Source organism: Rutidosis leptorrhynchoides, chromosome 7, assembly GCF_046630445.1.
Source record: "Rutidosis leptorrhynchoides isolate AG116_Rl617_1_P2 chromosome 7, CSIRO_AGI_Rlap_v1, whole genome shotgun sequence".
NCBI classification, from domain to species: Eukaryota; Viridiplantae; Streptophyta; class Magnoliopsida; order Asterales; family Asteraceae; genus Rutidosis; species Rutidosis leptorrhynchoides.
In genome coordinates, this window is record NC_092339.1 from 348651860 (window position 1) to 348664615 (window position 12756).

Here is a 12756-nt window from a genome sequence, read left to right on the forward strand (position 1 = left end):
GACCCAAAATATTTGTGATCATCTACCTGAACCACCTAAGAGACCAGTTTATAAAATGACCGCTCGTATAACGACTGTTACTTTTGCTCCCAAACAATTAGCCGAAAGAACCAATTGGGAGGAATTGGAAAAAGAACTATCCAAACGAAAATCCAAACATTTGGCCGAGAAAGAAACAACGTCAACATCTAAGAAATCTCGCCGTTCTTGAACCATCGCCAGCTATCATGTATTCCATGCATTGTATAATATGTATTATATTGTGTGTTTAAGTTTGTAAGAAAATCCGCAATGTAATTTTTCTTATGATTGTATAATAATAAGAATAAGCATGGAAGGTTTATTATTATTATTACAACTTATTATTACGTAGTAACGTAATAACTTACCATAGTTTTTCATATTAGAATTTTAGTAGTTAATTTGTGTGTTAGTTGCTAAGTATGAACATTATTATAGTTATAAAACGCTAATATGAAGAAAAGGCTTTTATAATAATAAGTTCATATTAAGCTACAAAATACTTTTTGGCTACTTCTAAAATTCTATATGATTAACTCAGTCGGCTATTTTTGAAGGAAATGGCTCCTCCAGCTACTAGACAACAACAATTGAACACAGAAGAACTTCAAGCTTTCGCTGCAAATATGGCTGCAGTGGTGAATGCAATGAACAATAATAACCAATCGAGTTCCAGCAGTGGAGGAAACAATGGTTACCGGGTAGGATGTTCCTACAAAGCTTTTATGGCCTGCAAACCCAATGAGTTTAAAGGAACTGAAGGACCCGTTGGACTAAAGCGGTGGACAGAGAAGGTTGAAGCCGTGTTCGCAATCAGCAACTGCGCAGAAGAGGATAAAGTTAAGTATGCCACACATACTTTCAGGGGTACTGCTTTGACATGGTGGAATACCTACATGGATTACGTAGGACAGAATACCGCCTACGCACTTCCATGGTCCGCTTTCAAGCACATGATGACGGAAGAGTACCGTCCCAGAACCAAAATCAACAAGCTCAAGGCAGAGCTTAAAGCACTGACAACCCAAGGGTTAGATGTCACTACCTACGAGCGACATTTCAATGAACTGGCTTTAATGTGTCCTGGAGCATTTGAGGACGAAGAAGCAAAAATTGAAGCATTCATAAAAGGGTTGCTGGAACGAATCCTAGAGCATGTATATGCTAACGACCCTGCAACAATGCAGAAAGCGAGCCGTATAGCCCATAAATTGATAGGCCAAATTACAGGAAGGATAAAGAAAGAAGCGGACGAGGAGGCCATAATGAAATAGGGAAAAAGAAAGTGGGAGGAAAGCAGTGATCAGGGTCACCAGTACAACAACGACAATCAAAACAACAACTACAACAATAATCGCAACCACCCCAATAACAACAATAATCACAACAATAATCGCAACAACCATCCCAATAGTAATAACAACAACAACAATAACCCTAACAACAACAACAACGACAACAAAAGGCAAAGAACTATATGCCCCAGGTGTGATACGTTTCATCCGAAATGGTTTTGTAGAAAATTATGTACCAAGTGTAATAGGAATGGCCATATTGCGGCAAAGTGTGAAGTCTACGGACCAAATAGAAATAAAGGAGTAAATAATCCCGGAACAAATAATAACGACGTTGTTTGCTATGGTTGTGGAAAACTGGGCCATATCATAAACCAGTGCGGGAATGGAAATAGGCAAGGCCGTGGGAGAGCGTTCAACATTAATGGGGAGAAAGCACAGGAAGACCCGGAGCTTGTTACGGGTACGTTTCTTATCAACAATACACCTGCTTATGTTTTATTTGATTCGGGTGCCGATAGAAGTTATATGAGTAGAGAATTTTGTGCCTAATTAAATTGCCCGTTAACGCCTTTGGATAAAAAGTGTATAGTTGAAGAAGCAAATGGTAAACTAATTAAGTTTGATAAAATTTGCCCAAATCGAAAAATTAGTTTAGTTAGCGAAACGGTTGCAATTGATTTAATACTGGTGGAATTGGGAAGCTTCGACGTAATTATTGGAATGGACTGGATGTCCAAGGTGAAAGCCGAAGTTGTTTGTCATGAGAAGGTGATTCGCATTCCGAGAGAAAACGGGTTACCCTTAATGGTGTACGAAGAAAAGGGTAATGCCAAATTAAATCTTATTAATAGTTTGAAGGCGCGCAAACTAATAGGAAAAGGTTGCTATGCCGTACTAGCACACATCGAGAAGGTTGAAAAAGAAGAAAAGAAAATCGATGACGTTCCCGTTGCAAGAGAATTTCCTGGGGTGTTTCCGGACGAATTACCGGGACTACCTCCACACCGATCCGTTGAATTCCAAATAGATCTTGTACCAGGAGCCGCACCAATAGCTCGTGCTCCATATAGACTTGCGCCCACCGAAATGAAAGAATTACAAAGTCAGCTACAAGAATTATTAGAACGTGGTTTTATTCGACCGAGTACGTCACCATGGGGAGCTCCAATTTTGTTCGTTAAAAAGAAAGATGGTTCTTTTCGCATGTGTATCGATTACCGTGAGCTGAACAAAGTAACCATCAAAAACCGATACCCTTTACCCTGAATCGACGATCTATTTGATCAACTCCAAGGTTCGAGCGTATACTCCAAAATCGACTTAAGGTCGGTGATAGTGCTCTAAACGAACATATATTTAGTCACAATATCATCCCATTATGTAAAGTTTTTAGTTGTAATTATTCTATTTTTAAGTTGTAATCGTTTAAATAAATAAATGTGAAGACAAAGCACGAAGATTAAAGAATTGAAGAAAAAGTGCCACTAAAGCCTAAAAGTGCCACTAAAGCCATAGTGCACACAAAAGTGTCACTAAAAGTGAGTTAAAGACTTGCGCGGATTTTGGGAGTTAAGGAAAATAATTTTTTGTGCAAATTACAAATTGCAAAACGCAAAGTACAAGATATTAAATAGTACGAAAGGACATTCGAAAATCCGGAACCGGGACCTGAGCCAACTATCAACGCGCGACGCAACGGAGCCAAAATTACAAGTCAACTATGCACAAGAATATAATATAATATTTAAATAATTATATAAATTATTTATATATTATATATATTTAAATATAATGTCAACAAGCTAGAGCACACAGCAATGTGATCTGTCCCAGATGGCCATGCGATCGCATGGCCTGGAAGAGTTAATTCCATGCGATCGCATGGCTGAAAAATCCAGCCCAAGTCCTATAAATGCAACGTTTTCTGGCCGAAATATGTACCCATTTTTCATCTCAATCTCACTCTGTCTTTATATATATTTATATTTTTAATTTTAAGTTAAGTTAATAATAAGGTAATTATAAGAAATGTTTTACGGGTTTTAAGTCGGAACTCTGTCCGTGCAACGCTACGCGATTAATCACCACTGTAAGCTATGTTCTTCCTTTTTAAATTAATGTCTCGTAACTAAGTTATTATTATGCTTATTTGAGCCAAAGTAATCATGATGTTAGACTAAATATTAAGACGGGGTTATTAGATTTTGTACCATAATTAAGGTTTGGACAAAAGACCGACACTTGTGGATATTGGACTATGATTGTCAATAGATAAGGGGTATTGTCTAATTGAGCGACAACTCATTGGAACCTGTCGAACCTATCTTCAAATTAGTTAATCTAATAATTATTAAAATGATTAAGTATGTCCTATTTAGTGACGTTTATACGACATCTTTTACGATCATTTAATTAATTATTCAGGTTAGGTAATTGATTATTCATTCTGATCAAGTGGGTAAATTAATATTCATATCTCATTAAAACAGGGGTGGATTACATACAAGGATAATTGGTGTAATTGTTAACAAAGTATTAAAACCTTGGATTACGCGCAGTCGATAACCTGGTGTAATTATTAAACAAAGTATTAAAACCTTGTTACAGTTCGAATCCCTAATTAGTTGGAATATTTGACTTCGGGAATAAGGTTAATTTGACGAGCATTTTATAATTATGACCGATGGACTGTGATGGACAAAAAACCAAATAGGTATCAAATAATTCAGGACAAAGAACAATTAACCCATGGTAATAAACTAAAATCAACACGTCAAACATCATTATTACGGAAGTTTAAATAAGCATAATTATTTTATTTCATATTTAATTGCACTTTTAATTATCGCACTTTTATTTACTGTCATTTTATTTAATTGCACTTTTAATTATCGTACTTTTTAATTATCGCAATTTTATTTATTGTCATTTTATTTATCGCAATCGCACTTTAATTATTGTCATTTACTTTACGCTTTAAGTTATATTTATTTTTAATATTTTACATTAGGTTTTAACTGCGACTAAAGTTTTAAAATCGACAAACCGATCATTAAACGGTATAAATCCCCCTTTTTATAATAATAATACTACTTATATATATATTTATATATTTACAAATATAGTTTTTAAAAAAATATAGTGTTAAACTTGGCGAGTTTCCTGTGGACGAACTGGACTTACTAAAAACTACACTACTGTACGATTAGGTACACTGCCTATAAGTGTTGTAGCAAGGTTTAGGTATATCCATTCTATAAAAAAATAAATAACTTGTGTTAAAATGTATCGTATTTAATAGTATTTTCTAGTAAAAATATAACTATTTCGTATACACCTCTACGCACATCAAGTTTTTGGCGCCGCGGCCGGGGAACGCCGAAGCAAAACGCTATTAAAAAAAACAAAAATTAAACTTTAATTCATTTTTATAAAAATACGTTTTATATAATATAATCAAAAATATAAAAGAAAAAGAAAAATATATATCTATATTTTCAAGTTTAGTTAAATTTAAAAAGTTTATATTTCTATTCATTGTTTAAAGTTAAAAAAAAAAAACTAATAAGTAAATTTTTCTTATTTATAAGTTTTATATAAATATTTTACAAAAATATAAAACAGAAAAAAAAAGTAAAAATAATCGGGCCTGGTACTGTAGAAGCCCAATTTGTGATCCAAAATTCAGGCCCATGCGATCGCATGAACTGGAAGCTTCAAATCCATGCGACCGCATGGTGATGTCTGATACGTCTGAAACCTAGGACAGCCGAATTAGGGTTAAGTTAATTAATTATTATTATTATTAATTACCTAATTAGGGTTTATTATAATAATAATTTAGTTTAGTTGTTATTTATTTTGTATTTTTAAGTTATATTTAGTTTTATTAATATAATAAATTAATACTTTTATAAAATAATAATATAAAAATAATATTTGTATAAAAATAAATAATTTTATTTTTTTTTTCTTTTTATAAATTGTATATTTTAATCATTTATTTGTATATTTTTCGCTCGTAACTAGTTTTAAGATATAGTATTTGCCGTAGTTTTTTTTATTTCTAGATTTTTAGGTTTTGCCGTAAAATCCCTTAAGTGCTTTTTCTTTAGACTAAGATTTAGGTGCTTTAGAATTTTGCGACGCCATTTTATAAATTTTAGTACTTTTTAAGTAATTGCCGTTTTGGATATAGAATTTCTTTAAGCTTCAATACCTTTAGACGCAACTTTTAATATTTAGTTTTTAGACTTTTAAGTTTCGACGCGCTACGTTCTTTTTATTATTTTTCGACCTTTTATTTTTCGACATTTTTCGACGCGCTCTTTTTCTTTCTTATTTCTCGACGCTCTAGTTTTTAGGACATAGAATTTTCTATTTCTTCTCTAAAAATTCAAAACAAAAAATTATTTTAAGCGGTTAAGTTGATAGACATCTAAAATTTTCTGGTTCGTAGTAATAGTTGGATTTGTTAGTGGCGAGTTGTGGGCTTCCGATTTAAAGGTTCCTGGCTACCTGCTGCATCTATTGGCTATTCGAAACGTGGGTAAAATCAGAAAAATCTATTAATTTGATAACTTATATAATTTTTATTTTTATAACTAATAGGATATTCAGTGAGTGCACCGAGCAAAACGTTCACCACCTTTTATACGTTCACCACATGTAACTCGATCAAGACATCCAGCCAATATTGTCGCCGTTGATTTTTCTTTAGAATCGTCATCTAGTCGACCAAGTACTCCAACTCAAATTTCCGATAATCCATTTTTTGAACCCGACTTCACTACCGAGAACCCGGAAGATATTCAAGGACAATTCCAATATCCTGAACCACTAATCATTCCTCCTGAACCACAAACCGTTAAATCAGAATTCTCTAGTGATTCGTATTCAACAAATTCAATTATGGAAGTAACTGAACCTCTAAGTATGGAAGACCGAATGAGAGCCACACGCACTGGCCAAGGTCACGCCATTATTAAGCCAGACATTAATGCGCCAGATTATGAAATCAAAGGACAAATCCTACACATGGTAACTAATCAATGCCAATATAGTGGTACGCCGAAGGAAGATCCAAACGAACATCTTCGAATCTTTAATAGCATCTGTACTCTATTTAAAATCCGAGAAGTTGAGGATGAACAGATCTATCTCATGTTGTTTCCCTGGACTTTAAAGGGAGAAGCCAAAGATTGGTTAGAATCATTACCTGAAGGGGCGATTGATACATGGGATGTCTTAGTTGAAAATTTTCTTAAACAATTCTTTCCGGCATCTAAAGCCGTGAGACTTCAAGGAGAAATTGTTACGTTCACGCAAAAGTCAAATGAAACTCCATGTGAGGCGTGGAAAAGATTTGGAAAGTTGTTAAGAGGATGTCCTCAGCACGGTTTAGACACTTATCAAATAGTACAAATATTCTACCAAGGTATCGACATTGCTACACGAAAAGACATCGACATAGCAGCTGGTGGTTCCATTATAAAGAAAACCGCAACTGAAGCTTACAAAATCATTGATAACACAACCTCCCACTCGCATGAGTGGCACTAGGAAAAAGATATCTTTCGTTCATCTAAAGCGGCTAGAGCCGATTCTAGCCATGACTTTGATTCTGTTTCCGCAAAAATAGATGCTTTCGAGAGACGAATGGAAAAGATGACTAAAGATATTCACGCAATACGAATCAGTTGTGAGCAATGCGGTGGACCACACTTAACGAAAGATTGTCACATTGAACAAACGATGGAACAACGTGAGAATGTTTCCTACATAAACCAAAGGCCGGAAAATAATTATCAAAATAATTATCAACCGCCAAGGCCAAACTTCAATCGAAATCAAAACATTCTTTACAATCCAAATGGACCGAACAATAACTCGTACAACCAATAAGGTCCGAATAACCAACCAACTCAAAACAACACTTTCAATCAACAAAAACCTAGCTTGTATAAACCACCACAACAAACCGAAGAGAAAAAGCCAAATCTGGAAGAAATGATGGCAAAGCTAATGGAATCTCAAACACAATTTATAACATCTCAAACTCAAACAAATGAGAGGTTTGATCAGTCATTAAGAACTCAACAAGCTTCCATTTTGAATCTAGAAAAGCACGTAGGTACTCTTGCTAGCATGATAAGTGAGAGGGAACAAGGAAACCTACCGAGTAATACTGAAGTAAATCCTCGGAATGAGAATGTTAATATGGTTTCAACGAATTCTGAAAAATCAGCATCAGAAGATGCGAAGGTTTTAGATGTGAGTAACAATGAAGAAGTTACAACACCACCACCACCCGAGTATGTAAAGCCAGTGGTGGCACCATATAGACCACCCATCCCGTTTCCAAGAAAAGGAGTTGAGTATGAGCAAGTAATAGGTAATAAAGTTTGTGATACCTCTGGAAAGAAAAAGAAGAATAAGAAAGTACAAGAAACAAAAATCGTAAAGATAAACCCGGTGAAGACAGTTCCACCAAAAGTTCCACCCAGGTTGGGTGATCCGGGTGAATTTATTGTTCCTTGTCTACTTAGTGATTGTGTCATGTATGATGCACTAGCAGATTTAGGTGCGAGTGTGATTGTTATGCCTCTTTAATTATATAAGAGATTAGGAGTAGGTGAGTTAAGTCCAATGGAAATGAGTGTTAGACTCTTTGATCAAACGATTAAGCACCCAGTTGGAATTGCTGACAACCTACCCGTTCAAATAGGTAATTTAACCTTTCTAGTCGAATTTATTGTCATTGACATAGAAGAGGACCCAAACATTCCTCTAATTTTAGGTCGACCATTCTTAGCATCCACCAGGGCGTTATTTGATGTACGAGAGGGTAGAATGACACTTAGTAATGATGAAAAATCGATCATCTTTGTAAGTCGAAAGTCTAAATCTCCACCAACCAAAACCGTTGAACCAACAAAAATGATTGGTAAGAACCATGTTGTTTTACCAACTCCAACGGTAGTGCTTAACAGTAATAAAATGCCTAAGTGTGGGGAAGATGAAGTAACGCCAAATGGTGACTTGATAACAAAGAACCCCGTTGTTGGTACGAAATTAAATGATCCTGTTATTAAGAGTTCAATGAAGAAACTTATTATACGGATTCGCGATGCTAAAACCAAGGGGAACTTTAAGTTATGTAACCGGTTAGTATCCAATCTTTCGCCTAAAGAAAATGCGAAACTAATTGAATTTGTGGATATTACACATGAATCTGACCAATGGCTTAAAGCAAAAGTCACAGATATGCAAGTTGATTATGGTCCAAGAGAAATTGACGATGAAGTTTACCACAATTTCGACACCACAGCTACCTAAGTGTGGGGAGATTCAAATGTTCTAAGAAATAATGCTGTCTAGGGTTATTTGTTCTGTTCTTGTGTAGTTCCGAGAATGGAATCCGATTGGTCTTTTTCACTAGCAGACACTAAAGAACTAGTTTTCTCCACCCATTCTGAATTTTTGTTTTGTAGGTTTCGTATGAAATTAATACGCTTTTTCAATTTAAGTTTTGTGTGAATTTAAAAACAAAAATTACTTTATTTCATTAAGTTTAAAAAAATGATTTCTAAAATTCAACGTAAGTTGAAGACTAGGTCATGGAACCGAAATTGCTTTACCCGAGGGCGGGGCGAAAAATTTTGTTATCATTATTTTTAATTTTATTGATTTAAAGTATACAAAAAAAATTAAAAAAATGAAAAAAATAAATTTTTAAAAACTCAAAAATCTTTGCTTTTAAAACAATCTCTTTAACGACAAATTTTAAATTTTGTCGAGGGACGGACTAGGTAAACATACCGAAACTACCTACAGTAAAAGGAAACAAAATTTTAAAAAATTATTCATTTAAATTGTTTTAATAAATAAAGGTTTTTTTATAAAATATATATATATATATATATATATATATATATATATATATATATATATATATATATATATATATATATATATATATATATATATATGTTTGTAGTTTATCTTATGTACAAAACAGGGTAAAACAGCGCATTTTCAAAGACTGGCATTAAGTTCAGCAAAAGCTACTAATTTTGACGACAAGACGCAAAATATCAAATGTGATATAAAATAATATATTTCCAAACTCGGTATTTTTAATCACTTTTCTACACTAATCACCCTCATGAATTTATAATTATAGTCCGATTTCATGCAAATGAGGGCATTGCATGATCTCAAGTGTGGGGAAGGGTTATAAATTCTCTCGGGTTTACATTTAGTTTAATTGCCAAATTTTGTGAAAATTTGAAAAAATTTCAACAAAATGAATTCAAAATCATGTTTATACATATTTATGAACGATAAAACTAGGTGTTAATGCCGAAATTATTGTTACCTCGGAGAGAACATAAATGGAGAAACAACCCAAAATGTTAGAATTTATTTAAAATGGAATAGAGGAGAATAAAAAGGCAAATAAAAGAATAAATAAAAGCTAAGTGTGGGAAGAATTTACTAATTTCTTTAAAAAAACATACCACATATTTGGTACAGATTATTGCAGGTACTTTTGCTTTGGACTAAACTAATCAGTTTTACCCGATTTATTGTAATATATTTGAATGAAAAGATAGATCTACACGATGAATCAATTACATCATTAAAAGGAAGTAAAGTCTTCCGAAAAAGACACGCGCTTCTTGATTTAGGTCAGGAAGTTATCGTCCAGACCAGCTGTAGGTTGACGAAAAATCTAGAAAAGTCATCTCTAAAATCAGCAGGAAATCCACGGACCTCAGCATCAAACAGGGTCGCCAAGTGGTCAGACTTATCCTAAACATGAGAGGATCTGTCTCGTAAAATGGGGAGGGCACCGTGCAAATTAGCTTGATAAGACTAATGAATCAGATCCCCAGAAAAGGATAATCTTTTTAAAAATAAAAAATCAGCATTTAAGCCTGATATTACTCAATCCTTGAGATTGACTTTAAAGATTGAGAATTACAAACTCATGGAATTCAATGATATCTAAACTCGAGCTTGAACGAGAAAATATTTTTATCAAATTAAAACCGATTTGTTTTCTGAAAATCTATTTTCAATGCGTTCATTACCATTGAACGTAAAATCCTAGGAATTCACCTGGAATTCATTAGGTCACCTGAACCAAATCGGGTGTCAACCGTAAGAACGGTGGTTGCATAGCATGGTCGAAGACAGGACCTTGTGCCAGACCGAAAAACTATAGGGTGATCTTTACTATTGCTCCTATAAAGGATAGTAATTGCATCCGACACGTTGTGGACCATCAACAAATGCATGTCACGGGACATTGCCTTAACAGTTGCATGTTCAACGCTTTCCTTTACAACCGGATGGTAGTTTACCGAAAGGTAATATACGGAGCAAGTATACTGAACGTGTTGCTTTCCTAATACATGGTTAGCAAGTGGGTGACACAAAACTGCAAGTTTTGAGCTAAAATTTTAAAATCTGAAACCCACAAAAACATTTTGCAAACACCGGTGAAGGGTTATTCCGAAAAACTTATCTAGGGTAAAAGCTAGAATGAATTTTCAAAAGATCAAATGTTTTCATAAAGATCCAATTTCCTGAAGGATCTAAATTTCCATAGTCATGTGGAACTGTAAACCACAACGTTACTATCATTGTTTATACCGCTGTATCAAAATCACTAATGTATAAAGTGTGAAGAATAAAGAAGTGATTCGTGTGATTTAATTTCAAGTTCTGTATTGCTTGAGGACAAGCAACGCTCAAGTGTGGGGATATTTGATAGTGCTCCAAACGAACATATATTTAGTCGCAATATCATCCCAATATGTAAAGTTTTTAGTTGTAATTATTCTATTTTTAAGTTGTAATCGTTTAAATAAATAAATGTGAAGACAAAGCACGAAGATTAAAGAATTGAAGAAAAAGTGCCACTAAAGCCTGAAAAGTGCCACTAAAGCCATAGTGCACACAAAAGTGCCGCTAAAAGTGAGTTAAAGACTTGCGCGGATTTTGGGAGTTAAGGAAAATAATTTTTTGTGCAAATTACAAATTGCAAAACGCAAAGTACAAGATATTAAATAGTACGAAAGGACGTTCGAAAATCCGGAACCGGGACCTGAGCCAACTATCAACGCGCGACGCAACGGAGCCAAAATTACAAGTCAACTATGCACAAGAATATAATATAATATTTAAATAATTATATAAATTATTTATATATTATATATATTTAAATATAACGTCGACAAGCTAGAGTACAAAGCAATGTGAGTTGTCCTAGATGGCCATGCGATCACATGCCTGGAAGAGTTAATTCCATGCGATCACATGGCTGAAAAATCCAGCCCAAGTCCTATAAATGCAACGTTTTCTGGCCGAAATATGTACCCATTTTTCATCTCAATCTCACTCTGTCTTTATATATATTTATATTTATATTTTTAATTTTAAGTTAAGTTAATAATAAGGTAATTGTAAGAAATGTTTTACGGCTTTTAAGTCGGAACTCTGTCCGTGCAACGCTACGCGATTAATCACCACTGTAAGCTATGTTCTTCCTTTTTAAATTAATGTCTCGTAACTAAGTTATTATTATGCTTATTTGAGCCAAAGTAATCATGATGTTAGACTAAATATTAAGACGAGGTTATTAGATTTTGTACCATAATTAAGGTTTGGACAAAAGACCGACACTTGTGGACATTGGACTATGATTGTCAATAGATAAGGGGTATTGTCTAATTGAGCGACAACTCATTGGAACCTGTCGAACCTATCTTCAAATTAGTTAATCTAATAATTATTAAAATGATTATGTATGTTCTATTTAGTGACGTTTATACGACATCTTTTACGATCATTTAATTAATTATTCGGGTTAGGTAATTGATTATTCATTCTGATCAAGTGGGTAAATTAATATTCATATGTAACGACCCGCACTTTTCCGATCGTTCTATACTTATGAGATTAATATTTACATAAATTAAACCTTACCAACATGATAAGCAATCCAAATTGTTGAGACTTATGTTTTTGAAAAGAGTTTTACACAACGTTTGACCGTCTAGTTTGACCGATGATATCACGAACTATACAATATATGATAATTATACATACATATTTAACATGATCTAAGGATGTTTTAATATCTCATTTTGTATTAATAACAAAAAGTCATAAGTATATTTTGAAACTACTAACTTAAGTTTTCAAAACAATAACCTACGTAACGTTATTTGACATAAATACTGATGATTTATAATGTTTATACATATATCGTATAAGTAATGTATTTAATCATTTTTAAAGGGCTTTTTTTACATAAAACAATATAAGTATATTTACAAAAGATAGTTATATTTGAATTCTCGTTCCGTTTCCTCAATAATCCTATACGTATATCTAGGGTACTATACATAGCTTCTAGAAGTAT